At 40.0% G+C, this 6,088-nt stretch overlaps 1 long non-coding RNA gene across 1 annotated transcript; it reads right to left on the bottom strand.

Moving 5' to 3' along the window:
• Positions 1–378: 378 nt before the first annotated feature.
• Positions 379–5,789, bottom strand: LOC148622192 (uncharacterized). The gene is made up of 3 exons (XR_015920589.1): positions 5,626–5,789; positions 3,613–3,732; positions 379–556 (listed from the first exon to the last, which is right to left on the bottom strand). It is a non-coding gene; the product is annotated as an uncharacterized LOC148622192 (long non-coding RNA).
• Between the last annotated feature and the right edge of the window lie 299 nt (positions 5,790–6,088).

The following is a 6,088-nucleotide window of genomic DNA, read 5'->3' on the forward strand; positions in this document are numbered from 1 at the left end:
TTAAATTGTTTTATCAGCAATACTATGCCTTAATGCCGTCTTGATGTTTCAAGCTTTTAAACTACTATTCAATCTTAGTTAAAGATATTTTGTATGATACTTTTTTTCAATTAAAAATTAGCTTAGAGAACTAAAGTTTTATCTATTTGACAAAAACTCTTTTATATAAGGTAAAAAACTCCAAAATGTTATTCAAATCAACAACCAAAGTGTTTAATGTTGTAGCGATCTCAGTTTTTCTTTTTGATTTGCATTTTAAATATTATTCCTTTTCGGAATCGAACTCTTTGAAATGACTCTAATGATAGACAGGTGGATTGGATATTCCTGTAACCTTGCAAAATATATATATATCTAAAAATTCGTCATTATATAATGTGCATTGCAAGTACTCTTTATTAAATGAGGTAACCCTCTGAATGAACTGTTGTTTCTGAAATCATTTAATCGACGATGTTCTCTTCATTCACACATTCACACATGCCGTCCAAACAGTGATGGGTTTCATGACCATGGCATATTCCCTGGGATGTACAGTCAGAAGACATGGTACAAGCTGCAATAAACACACACACACGATAAAAATATGTTAGGAGGTACTGTTAGAAAGCTGTCCGGCAAAATATGTTTGTTTGTTTGTTTGTTGGGGTTTAACGTCCGAGCAGCAATATTTCAGCTATATTCAGACGATGAACATGAAATGGATGATAAAATGTTTGTTTGTTTTGTTTGTTGGGGTTTAACGTCCGAGCAGCAATATTTCAGCTATATTCAAACAATGAACATGAAATGAAAAAAAAAGGATTGGTCACAAGGATAATAGGGTCGACAAATTTTGATTGCCACTGGAAAAAGGGGGGATGGGTAAGATCGGGCAATTTAGCCTCCTGTGGCGGAGCGCAAGGGTTCCTACTCCTATCGAATCCACAGCAGGGTTCTTTAACGTGCGAGGAACGTGGCATCTTTCCCAACACGGTGCACCACTATGGTTTGCGGTCAGGTTTTCCGTATTATAGCCTGACAACCCCAGCAAGTAACACGCCAGGGGTACCCCATTCCACCACCTGGGGCACACATCCCAGTTGCTCTGTGGGCAGAGCGCCTATCCCCCGGCTAGGTTTCTGAGCACTATTTAGTCGCCTAATACGACAAGCTTAGCGCTGCTGCAGGCCTATTCTTTTATCACCCGGACCTGCACGGGGGGATGATAAAATGAACATGAAATGAAAAAAAAGGATGGGTCACAAGGATAATAGGGTCGACAAATTTTAATTGCCACTGGAAAAAGGGGGTGGGTGGGTAGGGTCGGGCAATTTAGCAAACTGCGGTGGAGCGCAAAGGTTCCTACTCCTATCGAATACCACAGCAGGGTTCTTTAACGTGCGAGGAACGTGGCATCTTTCCCAACACGGTGCACCACTATGGTTTGCGGTCAGGTTTTCCGTATTATAGCCTGACAACCCCAGCATGCAACACGCCAGCGGTACCCCATTCCACCACCTGCGGCACACATCCCAGTTGCTCTGCGGGCAGAGCGCCTATCCCCCGGCTAGGTTTCTGAGCACTATTTAGTCGCCTTATACAACAAGCTTAGCGCTGCTGCAGGCCTATTCTTTTAACACCCGGAGCTGCACGGGGCGTCCGGCAAAATAATAGAGCGACTAACTTTTGTGAAAACATATTTATTTCATGATGCATGGCGTGGGCGGAGGTAAAAATTAATCACGTTGTTAGGTCTGGTCTTCCTTCCCGAGTTCTACATTTTAGCCCACTAAATGGAATTTGCTAAAATTTTCTCACATTTTTTTTTAATTCTGTACCTTATATTTATTTTTTTTTCATTTAAATATCTTTTCAGGTGTCCTGTTGCATAAAAACATGGACTTAATTGGTCGACCAAAAAGTGTCACACAAATCCACTACCTTCTAAAATCCTCGAGTTAAGTTTTATAAAGTTTTCACACATTCTTTACCACATGATGCCATCGGGCGCTTTTCCTATTTTGCTTCTCCATTTGAATGATTTTTGGTATTTGGTATTTGTCATTAGTCGACCAATATAGAAGTACCTTCTTATCCGCAGCATCCTTAAACTCTGGAATGGAGTTTGGTGAAACTTTCACAAATTCTCAATTACAAAATACCATAGTGCGCCTTCAGTTTCGTTTTTCCATTTGAGGTAACTTTCGTGGTTTCCTATTTAGTTTCTAAAAAGTCAAGTCCAGGGTAGACGAAAGAGGAAAGGAAAACTAAGACACGTTGAACAAATCAGTTTTCACGGTGCATATGGATACACTGCAACGATCCACGAGTTCTTGATGACGACCACAAAGTGAGCTTTGCTTAGCTTTTTTTTCTAGTTCTGCATGTACTCTTTTGTTCTTGTCAGTTTTGTATTCCCATTACCCTTATCTCTTTGATAATTTCCTTACTTTGTATTTAGCTCACGAATACGAAATGGTTTTTATTGGACTCACAGATAAGTTGGTATATGCAAAATAATAATCAGACTTCAGTGACACCTGTCGAACCAAACCCTGAATAATCCATACATCATACATTGGTAAACCGAACACCTGTCTTAATCGACCAAATTTAAAAAAAAGAAAGGGTACAAAGAATGTTTAAATATGACGTTTAGTCAATATTCAGATTTTCGTGTACCTTTCAAAAGTTTTAATATGTTTTGTATGAAATAAACTTTGAGAAAAATAAGGAAAACATGTTTTAAAGATCTACAAACACAAACAACTGTTAAATCATGTGACAATATGTAGTGGAAATTCAACGTTCTTGAACTATTGATTGATTGATTGATTGTTGGGGTTTAACGCCCGAGCAGCAATCTCTCAGCTATATTCAGGCGATGAAGATGAAATGGACGGTAAAATGAACATGAAATGATGATGGAATGAAAAAAAAGAAATGGGACACAAGGATAATAGGGTCGATAAATTTGGATTGCCACTGGAAATAGGGGAGAGATGGATAAGGTCGGACAATTTAGCCTCCTGTGACGGGGCGCAAAGGTTCCTACTCCTAACGAATACCACAGCAGAGTTCTTTAACGTACGAGGAACGAGGCATCGTTCCCAACACGGTGTATCACTATGGTTTGCGGTCAGGTTTTCCTTATTATAGCCTGACAACCCCAGCATGCAACACGCCAGGGGTACCCCATTCCACCACCTGGGGCACACATCCCAGTTGCTCTGTGTGTAGAGCGCCTAGCCCCCGGCTAGGATTCTGAGCACTATTTAGTCGCCTTTTACGACAATCTTAGCGCTGCTGCAGGCCTATTCTTTTGATACCCGGAGCTGCACGGGGCGTCTTTGAACTAATAAATCGTTACATAAATGGTTTCAAAGGAGTGGAACAGCACTGTAATAGTTTCACCATTTTTGATACGCACAAAGCTCATCTACATATAGCTATTCAAATAGTGCATAAACTCTATATATTTTCGTAACAAAAACAAACTTAATTTATTTAGGATTGGGGACGGAACCTAGATAGGAAGGGAATATTTATTTTGGAGTTGGGACGGAACCTAAATAGGACGGGGATATTCCTAAAAGACACAGGCAATTTACCCTTGAAACTTCTACTTACTTATATGATCGACACATGTACATGTTCCATGATCACATATCACGTGAGTGGTCTTGTCGTCACACTGGACGTTCTGGCAGTCGGCAAAATGCTGACAATGCTCTACGCACTCAACTGCACCTGTGTTTGATATAATAGATAATAGAGTTACTATATATTTTAGAAGCGATTAAGAATTAAACGACATCCAGAACTGATGGGAATAAATAAAATTTGTATTTTTTTTATGTTACAAGTAATTATCTTAGCGGATTTGAAATTTATTATAAGACGCTTCAAAAGAAACTAAGTACTTTGTTACATGAATAAAGTTGAATTTAGAGCCCGATTTAATTGATTGATTGTTGGGGTTTAACGTCCGAGCAGCAATATTTCAGCGATATTCAGACGATGAACATGAAATGGATAATACAATGAACATGAAATGATGATAAAATAAAAAAAAATGGGATGGGACACAAGGATAATAGGGTCAACAAATTTTGATTGCCACTAGAAAAAGGGGAGAGATGGATAAGGTCGGACAATTTAGTCTCCTGTGGCGCAAAGGTTCCTACTCCTAACGTATACCACAGCATGGTTGGGGTTTAAAGTCCGAGCAGCAATATTTCAGCTATATTCAGACAATGAACATGAAATGGATGATAAAATGAACATGAAATGAAAAAAAAAGGATGGGTCACAAGGATAATAGGGTCGACAAATTTTGATTGCCACTGGTAAAAGGGGGGATGGGTAAGGTCGGGCAATTTAGCCTCCTGTGGCGGAGCGCAAAGGTTCCTACTCCTATCGAATACCACAGCAGGGTTCTTTAACGTGCGAGGAACGTAGCATCATTCCCAACACGGTGCATCACTATGGTTTGCGGTCAGGTTTTCCGTATTAAAGCCTGACAACCCCAGCATGTAACACGCCAGGGGTACCCCATTCAACCACCTGGGGCACACAACCCAGTTGCTCTGTTGGTAGAGCGCCTAACCACGCCTAGGTTTTTGAACAGTATTTAGTCGCCTTTTACGATAAGCTTAGCGCTGCTGCAGACCTATTAGTTTGATACCCGGACCTGCACGGGGCAAAAGCCCGGTTTAAAAAAAAACTTGCACCGGACTGCCATTAAAAAAAATACATGAAAACAGTTTTCGAACAAACAAAACAAACAAGCAAGGACAAAAACACCACTGATTGATTGTTGGGGTTTAACGCCCGAGCAGCAATATTTCAGCTATATTCAGGCGAGAGAAAAACACCAAAACAAAAGAATAAAAAAAAACCAAACAAACAAAAACAAAACTAAAAAAAAAAAAAACAAAACCAAAACAATTGCGTTAATTTATTTTCAAATTTTGGATAAAAATGCCGGATAGAAATTTTTGTTTTGTTTTGTTTGTTTGTTGGGGTTTAACGTCCGAGTAGCAATATTTCAGCTTTATTCAGACAATGAACATGAAATGGATGATAAAATGAACATGAAAAGAAAAAAAAGATGGGTCACAAGGATTATAGGGTCGACAAATTTTGATTGCCACTGGTAAAAGGGGGGATGGGTAAGGTCGGGCAATTTAGCAAACTGTGGCGGAACTCAAAGGTTCCTACTCCTATTGAATACCACAGCAGGGTTCTTTATCGTGCCAAGAACGTGGCATCTTTCCCAATACGGTGTACCACTGTGGTTTGCGGTCAGGTTTTCCGTATTAAAGCCTGACAACCCCAGCATGTAACACGCCAGGGGTACCCCATTCCACAACCTGGGGCACACATCCCAGTTGCTCTGTGGGCAGAGTGCCTAGTCCCCGGCTAGGTTTGTGAGCACTATTTAGTCGCCTTATACGACAAGCTTAGCGCTGCTGCAGGCCTTTTCTTTTAACACCCGGACCTGCACGGGGCTAGAAATTTATGAACGTTGAGATATAATCGTTGTTGGTATTAGAATCCTGTCTGTGTAGACTGTATAGTTTTCATTTTGCATTTTGTCTGACATAAAAGTAATCGAATTCCTAAGATATATAAACGTACCGAGAAGGAAAGCTGCAAAAACAAAATATCCACGCATCTTGAAACGAAAGTTTTAATATACACAAACTTGCACCTGGAATGTTCTTATGACTACTTAGTTAGTTCCCCTAGGTCAATTTCAGATCATATGTTATCACGATTCTCTCCATAGTGCCGTATATATATCAAAGAAAAATGATAAACTTTTAAGAACTTTAGGTCTCCTTTTCTATATTTCGTAAATTTACTACAGTCCCTTAATGGTGTAACCTTCTCTTAATACTGTTGATCCCCGTGCAGGTCCGGGTGTCAAAAGTATAGACCTGCAGCAGCGCTATGAGTTAAGAACCCTGATGTGGTATTTGATAGGAGTAGGAACCTTTGCGCTCCGCTAAATTGCCCGACCCTACCCATTCCCCCTTTTTCTAGTGGCAACCGAAATTTGTCGACCCTATTATCCTTGTGTCCCATCCTTTGTTTCTTT

The sequence above is a fragment of the Perna viridis genome, chromosome 3 (assembly GCF_037379345.1).
Source record: "Perna viridis isolate PV_CMFRI_1.1 ecotype Kerala chromosome 3, ASM3737934v1, whole genome shotgun sequence".
NCBI classification, from domain to species: domain Eukaryota; kingdom Metazoa; phylum Mollusca; class Bivalvia; order Mytilida; family Mytilidae; genus Perna; species Perna viridis.